General features: G+C 38.9%; 2 pseudogenes; one reads left to right on the top strand and one right to left on the bottom strand.

Annotated features, from left to right (window-relative positions):
- The window catches only part of LOC102864391, a 44109-nt pseudogene extending 32770 nt beyond the window's left edge, over nucleotides 1-11339 (top strand).
- LOC102876266 lies at nucleotides 7839-8480 on the bottom strand (annotated as a pseudogene).
- Nucleotides 11340-11640: the final 301 nt, after the last annotated feature.

Here is an 11640-nt window from a genome sequence, read left to right as displayed (position 1 = left end):
CTCTCCAAGGACCTGTCCCTCCTTACAACATGTCCAAAGTATGTCAGACGAAGCCCCAGAATCCTTGCCTCCAAGGAGTAGCCTGGTTTAACCCTCTTCAGGTTGAATCTGTTTGTTTTCTTGGCAATCCATGGAACATTAGGTGGTAATATGCTCAAAGTGGAGCAAAGTAAAAGGTGTCTGTGGTTTTCAGTGATAGCAGTAACCAGGAAATCACAAGACATGTTGCGCTGGGAAAATATTCTGACAAGGACTGCCCAAAGTCCTAAAAAGCAAGGATGTCACTTTTAAGGCTAAGTCGTACCTGATCCAGGACACAGTATTTAAAATTGCTTCCTATGCCTCTGAAAGTTAAACAATGAATAAGGATTACAGAATAATTGATGCTTTTGAAGTATGGTCCAACAGAAAAGTACTCAATATCCCATGGACTGCCAAAAGAACACAGAAGTCTATTTTGGAGGAAGTGCAGCCAGGGTACTACTTGGAGTCAAGGATGGTAAAACTTGGTCTACCATAATTTGAGTAGGTTGTCAGAAGGGACAAGTCCTTGGAAGAAATGATTATGCTGGGAATGATGGGAAGTCATAAAGAGAGACTTTCAACAAGATGGATTCACAGAATGACATAGTGGTCTCCGGTGTATTCGAGATAATAAGGATGGACAGGATAGGACAAGGTAGGGTGGTCATAGCTGGCTAGACAGCACCTACCACCACCACCATCACTTGCTACTCCACCAAAAGCAGTCTGATACCATGCTCATGCATTCTTTCTGGGGGGTAGACCAGAGGTACAGGAGGAGGTTTAAGACAGTACAACCCCATAGAAAGAAAGCTGAGCAAAGATTGTAGGCCAGTGCTCCCATTTTAGTTCTGCACTGACCAGCCACATGTCATAGTCACACCATGCCTCTATCATAGGTCACAGGCCCTCAGTATTTAAAAAGAGAGATAGACTAAAGCATAGTTTTAATTTTTATTATCAAAGTCAACTCATTTCTTTCAAGTCAGAACTGCCTCTTAGCTGACCCATACTGGGCTTTCTGAGGCTGTAAATCACATAGGAGACTTCCTATTTTCTCTTTCTTGAAGCTATATTCAAAACACCTGTCTTTGTGTTATCAGCCCAACTCCTTAACCACGAGACCAAGAGCAATGCAGTATTCTTAATCTTCTTCCAAGTAGATTCTTTTTTCCCAATGAGCTCACAATTTGTGTGTCTGTGCAAGTACTTTGGTGAGATAAGCTTCAGAGCTAAAGACCAGTGGTTGAAACGTGGAATATGTAATAAGTGAAGTTGTCCGTGATGTTATGTGGATGTTAGAAGGTAGAGTCTGCTCATCTGGGTCACTCCGCAGGTCTGGAGAAGAAGCGTGTAGACTTGGTTTGGCCAGTCAGTCCTCTTCAGGTTCAGTTTCTGCTTCTGCTTTCCTCTAAGCCCAGATATGGCCCATATAACCTTCAGAAAGTTAATCAATTTTTTTGTGTCACAAGGCTCTTAAAAGTGTGAATAATAATGATAAAAGGTGAATAAGAACAATAACTATTACATCAATAAGAGGTATTTTTATGGAGTTTAATTTGTTTCTGTAAAATATTCAAGATAATCTGCAAAATACATTTTAAGCTCTTATACAGACCAGTTTATAAACTTGATGTGGAGAATATTTCTCAGAAAAATACATTTACCATACGGAGTCTAGTATCAGCTGGTAATCCCTGCTCGGCTCAGGAAAGTCAGACTTAATTCCCTCATACTGACTCCAGCTCACTGGGAACCCCTGGCAAGTCTGACTCCCACCCCCACCCCCACCTCCACCCTCATTCGCAGGACAGGACATTTCTCACCCTCTGTGTGACTCTGTGCATTGTGGGATGTCTGCTTCAAGCATGACTCTCTCTTAGAGATCTGTTTCATTTACCAAAGTGATATGCTATGGGCAATTCATTTGTTATGTTGTGCAGTTACACTTCAAGAGTCAAGCCCAGAGACAAATCACAGTAAACTTATTATAGTCATCACCTTCTGAATGTAACTTGACTTTTAATGCTTTCTTCCACCTCCTTTTTGTATATGTAGGGTCATGATACAACAGCAGCTGCCATGAACTGGTCTTTATATCTACTGGGGTCTCATCCAGAAGCCCAGAAAAAAGTGAACGATGAGCTGGATGAAGTGTTTGGTATGTTGATCCCTTTCTCCCAGCTTCATGGAACCAGAACTAATGTCATTATTGCTCACTGAGGATTTGCCAAAGGACCTGTTCTAAAGACACTGAAGGAACAGCAAGATGCCCATTTGGGATCCCTTCCCATTTTTACTTTCCTTTACAAGGCACTATCCTTGTCTTTTTCTATTCTAAATGTGTACATTGAGCCATGTACCAATCGCCTGACCAATGAGTTATCTGGAATAGATGCTGGGGTATGCAAGCAAGTAGTATTGTCTTCAGGGGTCCAAGAGCTTAATAGACACATAAGCATGAAGTATTCCATAGAGTGTATATTTGAGTGGTGTAGAGATGCTTTTAGGGAGAGTGGAGGAGCAGGTGAAGCTGGTTAGAAGGGTCAAGAACAGCCGTTTCATACAGGATTGCATCTTGTCATTAATGAAAGAAAAATGAGTCAAGCTAATGAGATATAAGTTTTTATTGCTCAGCAGATATCTGGAGATATGGAGTCCTGATCTTTGGCTTGGGTCCCTGGAGCTTCGTTTCCTCTCTGTCTTCTTTATTATATTGACTTTTGTCTTATTGCTTGTTGTCACAAATATCACGTTCATCAAAAGGAAGAGAAAATAGAGGGTGTGTTAGAGACCACGACCACCGTAACAAGTTACCATAAAAAAAGGTGGTTTAAAAATGTTTATTCCTTCACAGTTATGAAATCAGCTTCACTGAGTCTAAGTTAAATATACCAGAAAAGCTTTAGGGAAGAAAGGATTCTTATTTTTTTCTCGCTTCTGAAGGGTGATATTCCATTGTATATAGTTGCACTGATGAATTTTCTGACCCTGTCTTCACAATGCTTTCTCCATATGTGGATTGATTAGGATCTATTTGGATGTTGTTCTTGCTGTTATACGCCGATGAGTCACATGCGACTCATAGTGACCCTAAGTACAAGAGCCCTAATCCCTGCTCGATCCCTTGCCAATCCTATTGTTTTTGACACACCTACACCCATTACCGCAGTGACTGAATCAAACCATCTCATCGAGTGTTTTCCTCTCCTGCACTGTCCCTCCACCCTCCCAAGCATGATGTCCCTCTCCAAGGATTGATCTCGCCTTGCAACCCAGCACTGAGAATCTTTGTTTTCTTGATGCTGATCTTCAATCCATATTGAAGGCTGTAGTTCTTGACCATCTGCAAGTGCCTCAAGTCCTCCTCAGTTTCAGCAAGCAGGGTTGTGTCATCTGCATAACACAGAGTGTTGATGATCTACTAAAATGTTTTAGTCACAAAATCCTTAAATTGATCACATGTTCAAAGGCTCTTTTCCAAATAGAGTAACATTTACAGGTTCAGGGATAAAAACATGAGGCAGACAACTACACTTTCCTCCCAAGGAGTGTCTGATGGCCATGAACGATTGACTCTTACATTATAAATCAAATGTGCAATCTTCTGTACCATCAGGAAGTCTTCCAGGATTGTTACTGTGTGCCACTGAGTCAGAACTGATCCATAGCTTACCCTCCAGCATTTTCAGAGGCAGTTAATTACACAGGAGGTGACTGCCCATCCTTCTCCAGGGGAGCAGCTGGTGGATTCAAATCACTTGCCTTTAGGATTGCAGCAAAGCTTCTTACCACTAGGCCACCAGAGCACGCTCTTCAGAGATTGTTTTTGTGTACTGTCCAGTTGGAACCAACCCATAGCTCATCCTCCAGTGGATTTTCAAAGGTAGTTAATCGCACAAGAGGAGATTGCTTATCTTTCTCCCGTGAAGCAGCTGGTGGATTTGAACTTCTTGCCTTTGGGATTGCAGTGCATCTTCTTGCCACTAGGCCAACAGTTTGTTGTTGTTGTTGTTGTTAAGTGCTGTGGAGTTGTAGGAGACTCACAGTCACCCTATGAACAAAAGACTTGAACACTTTGTATAACTTTCATTGTTTCTCCAGGTTCATAGGGTTTCTGGAGTCAAGTTATTTTGGAAATGGATGCCACTCCTGCTTCCAAGGTTGTTTTAATTGCAGAGTTCCACAAAATACTGTCCACCATGGGTAACCAACTTGTAATTAATTAGAACCTGATTTATTTAGGAGCCATTACAAGACTAGGGAGCTCTGGTGACCTAGTAGGTCGGGAGTTTTGCTTCCAACACAAAGGTGGTGTTTTGAAATAAAGAGGCAATCTCTTCCTGTGCAATTTACAGCCTCTGAAAACTTGGTGGACAGTCCGCTATGAGGCAATTTTGGTAGTTACGAGTTTAATTTTTTCATTATACTAGTTTATTTACAAAATTAAAATACATTGTTTTCTAGACCAGATTCTCCCAATTTCCCTTACCTCCCCCCATCAAATTGTACAACCCTATGATTAATTCCCCCTCCTCCTGCACATCCTCATCCCTCTACTTCTACCCACCCCCTATCTGGGCTATTTCCATGTTCTTGTGATGGTAAATAACGCTGTTATGAACACTGGTGTTTTGAAAACCGCAATCTGTTTTCCTGGAAGAAATGAACATAAAGAGGCAGACACACACAGAAGACAAGACGGGACTGCAGCAAAGAAAAACACACTCACACAGACAAGACAGAAAACTGCAGCCTCGAGCGTCTGCGTTCTTTAATTTTTATAAGGGTATAAGCAATGATCTCATTTTCCAGGTTTTCCATAGAATTACAATAAACAGTGATCTCATTTCTCATTTTTTTTATAGAATCATAAAAGATGGGTACAGAAACAATCGAGCAAGGGAGGGTACACACTCTGTTCCTTATGATAGATGTTGTTTTTCACATGAAAGGAGTTAGGGGACCGAGATGACTAAGATGTATTCATTACAGGAAGAGAGACCTCCAAGTTCCCAGCCCAAGTGCGGGACAAAGGACAAAGGTTTCTCTTTAATTATTAAACCAGAGAGTTACTAGTTTGCAGGCTGAATTCTCAATAATTCTGAAACCCACCTGAGTGCGGGCTGGATTTCAAATAACGGCATCCAGTCCTCCTCATTGGTGTACAAGTCTCTGTTTGTGCCTTAGTTCTCATTTTCTCAGCGTATATTCCAAGTAGTGAAATGGCTGGACCATGTGGAATTTCTGTGTTTAATTTTTTGAGGAAGCACCAAACTGCCTTCCAGAGTTGTTGCACCATTTTTTAAGACTACCACAAATTATTTTCTTTTTTAACATCATATTACATAGCTCCTCAAAACTACAAAGAAATTGGGAATATCAGGCTGTGGATTGATTGAGTTAACCAACAATGTGATATTGAATTTGTCTTGATAGAAAAAGGGTACAAGGAAATATACAGGAGAAAAAGGAGATGAGAGAAGGCACATAGAACAAGGAGACTCTAATGAACAATTGTCTCACTGTGGAACTGCTGTTGGCTTCGAACTGTGTTCCTTCAAGATTGCAGCACAGCTTCTTGCCACTAGGCCACCAGAGTTACCTATACTAATGCTACTATAACAAAATGTAAAAATTATACATCTTCTAAGAACAGAAATATATTGTCAATAGTTCTGGAGGATAGAAATCCAAATTAGGATACATATATGTTGATTCTTCCCAAGAAAAAAATATTCTGTGCCTCTCTCCGGGCTTCTGGGACCTGCAGGCACTTAAAGCACTGTCCTTCCTTTGTCTTTCTGTCCCTGTGTAACTTTTCCTTTTGTATAAGGGCATCATCTATATAGGACCAGCATCCTCACTACGTTAGTATGTTATGATTGTTAAGTCTTTGTAATTAGTTACAATTTATAGCCCCTCTATGTGCAGCATAAGGAAGCATTGGTTGGTCCTGTGGTATTCAACCACAGCTTTGTTGGAGCCCACAGGAGCTCCTCTTTATCAAATGCTTCAATCTTTTTCACTTTCTGCAAGCAGTGTTGTATCATCCATGTATTTCAGTAAAGTCAAAGGCTAAAACCCTGTCTCAGAACACCTTTCGTGCTTTTAAACCATGCAGTGTGCTCTCATTTTGTCTGAATGACTGCCTCTGGGTCTATGTACAGGTTCTGCTTGAGCATAACTTAGTGTTCCAGAATTTCTGTTCTTTGTATTGTTAGACATAATTTCTTATTACCAAAACAGTCTAAGACTTTTGCACAGTTAATAAACACAGGTGAACACTTTTCCTGTATTCTCTGCTGTCAGCCAAAATCCATTTGTCAGCAACGGTATTCTTCATTCTACACCTTCTTACTCTGATTTAAATGTCTAACATTTGCCTGTCAATATATTCCTCCAGTAGAAACTTCTGTTACTCTAATTGATGATGTCATCAAAGATTCTATTTCCAAACATACTGACATTCACTGACAGAGGTGTTAAGACTTCAGCATAGTTTGGGGGAAGATACAGATCAATTCATAGCGTATCAGGAGTGGGAGAGAGTATAGTTTGGAGGGTAATAGTGAATAGTGAGGGAGAGTTAGAATTAGGACATAAGGTAGAATGTACTGAGAAGTTAAAGTGGAAACACAGTTTGATGTTCATGTTGTATCAAGAGTAGAATTTCACATCAAGAATGAAGTCTTGTAGAAAGGCAGAAAATTGAAATTTATGGCTGCTTTTCAATAGTTTTTCTATATTGGTTGAGGTGCTATAATCAGTGGTCAATGGTTCCAATCTACCAGCCTCTCCTTGGGAGAAATATGAGCAAATTCTTCCCATAAATATTTATAGTCTTGAAGGGTCACTATGATTCAGAATCAATTCCATGACAGTTAAATTTGCATTTAAAAAATAAATTTGAATATGTTATTGCTGTATGTGTCATTGAGTGGGAACCAACTTACAGCTGACTCTCTAGTGGATTTTCAGAGGTGATAAATCACATAGGAGGACATTGTCCATCTTGCAGATTCAAAGACTTCCAGCCATCTGGTATGTTCAAACAACATGCCTTTGGGTGTCAGTGAAACTCCTTATCATTTAGCCACCAGAGCTCTCTAAATTGGGTTATATTGATTTTCATTTCTCTCACATTGCATCTGATTAGTAAATTTGTTCTGCTAAATGCTTCAAGGTCTCATAAAATAAGTTGATATCTTTTATATTCTCATCACTGATCTCATAAATATTGGGTTTTGCTTATAAAAATATTCTCTTTATTAATTTTGTTTAATTTTCTGCTATCCAGTTGAACTGTACAAAATAAAAATATTTTAAATAAGAGAGGCCCAGGAAATACACAATCTTTTGAAAAAGCAAAACAAACAACACTAATGGAATAAATAGTTATATGCTTACCCAGTTAGAGAATTTTATATGGGGCTGGGTTTCAGATTAGTTGGCTTCCTTTGAAGGTCATGTCTAATTTCCTACAGAAATAGCCTTGTCTCTAGGCTACAGTAAAAGAGTAAGGGTTGAGATGACTTTTTTAATTTAGAGAAACTGTATCTGCATTTATTGTTCCTTTTTATTAATATTAGGGCTTTAACAAATTCAAAAGAAGGTAACAGCCTTCCTGTGGTTATAATTTCATATAACTACATGCATTTTATGTTGCTTTAATTTTGTGTAAAAGCTAATTTCAAATATGGATTAAATTGTGTTAGAATGCCAAGTATAAGTGAACGAAGTGAGGTGGTCATTTTGTTTAGATTAACAAAACCACCAAACCAAACAACCACGGATGTTGTCCTTTTGGGCCTTTAAATTTTCAGGAAGGGCACTTCAAATGTCTTGGTGTTAGCATGTTTCAGTGCAGAGCATATGAATAGACTCTGTCATCCACTGTAAGATGTTCTTCCTCTTCCAAAGCATCAAGTCTCTTCAGCAGGTCCTTCTTTGGTAAGGATATTACTTCTATAAATTCTCCATCTCCAGTCTTTGCTTTGGGTCTTACATTTTCAGCATCATCTCCAGTAATTGTTACAGTCACGACATGACATGCACAGTACAATGTGACAAACCTGGATCCATACATACACCTGGTGAGCATTCAGCAACATCGCCTTTGTAAGCAGCTTCTTCTTCAAAGTCCTGAGGAGCAGCTGCTCTGAGCTTTCTATGAGACATGCAGCGAAGTCTATACCATAGTCACACATTGGTGGGTGGAACTGTTTTACCAGAACAATACATTCATAAGGAAGAGTTCTTTGCAGCATTGGAATAATTGCCACACTATCAGCAGACTGTCATTTCCTGGCTGTGTGTTTCAAAGTTTCCCAAATTCTTTTACCAGTAGGATCCATGTAAGTAGTTTTTCAAGTTTGACCCATTTTTCTTGTGACATTAACTCCTCTGAAGTAATATATTGTTTGAGAAGAGTCCACTACTTCCTGGTTTTCCATTTTCCCACTGGTTAGTTGTTGCAGTCTTCAGGTAAGAAGTTCAGGTTCAAGGTGCCAAATTCTTTTAGGGGTTTGAGAGAAGAAAAAGCAAGTCTGAAGCTGCAATCTCAGGAGATGTGGCTGCTACCCTTGAGACAGCCCTGCCTCCCGGCAACTATGAGGATGTCTCACAAATATATTTTGATCTCATATTATTAGCTATGCAGTAATTAAGACTACAGTCCTAATTTTTGGTAGCTTTTCATGCTTTCTACTTATTGTGACACACTTTTCTACCCTCAACATTAGTTCAAAAGTTTGTTGAAGCAATTCATCTTTGGATGTTTAATTGCAGAGGTTGACTCCTCTAATTCTTCTATTCTTAATAATAAAGTAAAATTCAAATAACAAAATTCAATCTTTTAAAGATCACTATTTAGTAGCACTTAGTGCATACAGTTTTGTCTCATGTACCCTGTCTTATTCCAGAACTGTTTCATAGTTTAATAGTTACTCCATACTCATTACTCCTCATTCCTCTTCCACCAACTTCAGGCTACTATTAATTCACTTTTCATTTTTATCAATATGCTTTTCCTGAATCCTTCAGATTAATGATATCAGACAATATGTGATCTTTTCTATGTGGCTGCTTTCACTTAGCCTAGTGTCCCAGGTTACTCTAACTCTGCATATTAGCAATTTTACCTGATAGTTGTGGGTATCTAACATTCAAAGTGTTAGATAAGCTTTCTTCTGCGATGTAATGCACCACACTCCAATATGTCTTGTAAACTCTGCTATTATCTAATGCACTTTTCTCAGGAACGTCTGATCGCCCTGCTACCCTAGAAGACCTGAAGAAGCTTAAATACCTGGAATGTGTTATTAAGGAGAGCCTTCGCCTTTTCCCTTCTGTTCCTTTTTTTGCTCGGACTCTTAATGAAGATTGTGAAGTGGGTAAGTATTCTAAATTAAGGATGGTAGGGAGAGTAGATTTGTCTCTTGTTCCATTCTCATAGTATGTTGACTGTTCCTTGACAGCGGGCTACAAAGTTCTGAAAGGTAGCGAAGCCTTCATTATCCCCTATGCGTTGCACAGAGATCCAAAATTCTTCCCAAATCCTGAAGAATTCCAGCCAGAAAGGTTCTTTCCAGAGAATACAAAAGGACGTCATCCTTATGCATATGTGCCCTTCTCTGCTGGACCCAGAAATTGTATAGGTTCGTATCCATCAGAATTTGTTTGAACATTTGTGCTCATGGAAGTAGTTTTCTCATGATAATGTCCTTAAGATGTATTGTGACATTGTGCATAAATAACTTTCTTAAAAATTAGGTTTCTTTTTTTTCCACTTCACTATTCATTTTAGTTGAAAATACTGCGATCATAAAACTTCACAGAAGCTTGGTTACGGTTGCGTGTTAATGAAAAAGAGTAAAACCTTAAACAAAATGGGTTGTCACTGTGACTGCAAACAATGGATGCACGCACAATAGATATTGTGAGGATGCCCCAGCATCACACAGGGTTTTGATCTGTTGTACACTGAGTCGATGGCAGCTTACAACAACAACAACAACAACACAAGCAAGCAGAATGCATAATGTGTCATGTTTCCGTTTAAGACTGTTTAGATTTTGGATGACGTTGTTGTTGTTATGTGTTGTCAGTTTGACTCCTAGTCATGGCAACCCTATAAACAATGGCTCTGAGCCTTGAAGAGTATAATTTGTTGTGGTGATAAACCTACTTATACAATGAGTTATGCCTGGGCAAATTTTTGGGTTTGCTGCTTTTAAGAATTGCATGTTGTATTTTGCAAAGTCAAAAACAACCGATGCCTAAAAAATGACCAGTTGACGTTCTTAAAGAAAATTCATGTACATCCTTTGAAATATAATGACTTTTTGATTTAGTATTTCCTGCATTTTATCATTATATAAATATAAATCTATCATTCCTATAAAATAGCAATACAGTAGTAAAATGAGACTAGATTTAACTATAAATAGGAAGTATAGCACTGGTAGCCTCCATGCAAGAAGCTGTGCTCCAATCCTGATGGCACACAATTCAAATTCACCAGCTGCTCTTCACGGGGGAAGGATAGACAATCTCCTTTCAGGCTGTTAACCTTCTCTGAAAACCCCCTAGAAAATCAGCTGTGGGTTGGTTCCAACTCGATGGCAGATGACAACAATTATAGAAAATTTAGAGGCCAATGAGGAAATAATCTACAGTAGGGGTTCTATAATCTTGAGTGAACCTATAATTCATCTGAGATGTGCGAAAATATATATTCCTTTGTGTCTTCACATCTATTTAGATGCATGAAGACTTGGAGGCGGTGCTCAAGGATACATTATTAGAAAGCATACCATGCATTTCTGACTCAGATTAGGGAATTCTTTGAACATATAACCTTGCTTATTTACCCTAATGAAAAACAAACAACACTATCCTGGTGTTAAGTCCAGATAATGGTGATTCTCTGGTAGGTTTCCAAAGCTGTAAATCTTAATAGGAGAAGGGTGCCTTTTTTCCTCTGAGTAGCTGGAAGGTTCAAACCACCCACCTTCCTGGTTATCAGCCTAGCCTGGTTAACCCACTATGTTACTAGGGCTGCTTAGTAATAGTCACTATCATTTCTCACATTTGAGATATATCTAGAATTAAAGTCAGGTTGTTTGTTTTTATTTGAAGGTCAAAAGTTTGCCATCATCGAAGAAAAAGCTGTTCTTTCTAGCATCTTGAGGCGGTTTTGGGTGGAAAGCAACCAGAAAAGAGAAGAACTTGGTCTGGCAGGAGAGCTGATTCTTCGCCCAGAAAATGGCATCTGGATAAAGTTGAAGAGGAGAAATGCTAATAAATCCTAACTGTATATTTGAGCTATGCTCTTATCATGAAAACAATCATCCTTAAAGACATACCTACCATTTAGAGATCATTTGTCCAATACTCTTAATCTCTAGACCTAATTTTTTATGTCCTTACTTATCTTGGGGCCAAGTCTACCAAAGAAACACTTTCATACTTTAATCACTCCTTTAAGTATTATCCTTAGTCTTGGTCTCAAAAGCTGAACTGATTTAACTGATGATGCCAGTACTTGAATATAATACTGGCAAATTTCCCAATGTAAGGAGCAACATTGCTTTTGTTGTTGTTAAGTGGTTC

The sequence above is a fragment of the Elephantulus edwardii genome, unplaced genomic scaffold (genome assembly GCF_000299155.1).
Source record: "Elephantulus edwardii isolate Elephantulus edwardi_28Jun2011 unplaced genomic scaffold, EleEdw1.0 scaffold00018, whole genome shotgun sequence".
Taxonomy (NCBI): Eukaryota; Metazoa; Chordata; class Mammalia; order Macroscelidea; family Macroscelididae; genus Elephantulus; species Elephantulus edwardii.
Note: the sequence above shows the minus strand (reverse complement) of the source record. Positions and strands in the feature narration are given on the sequence as shown.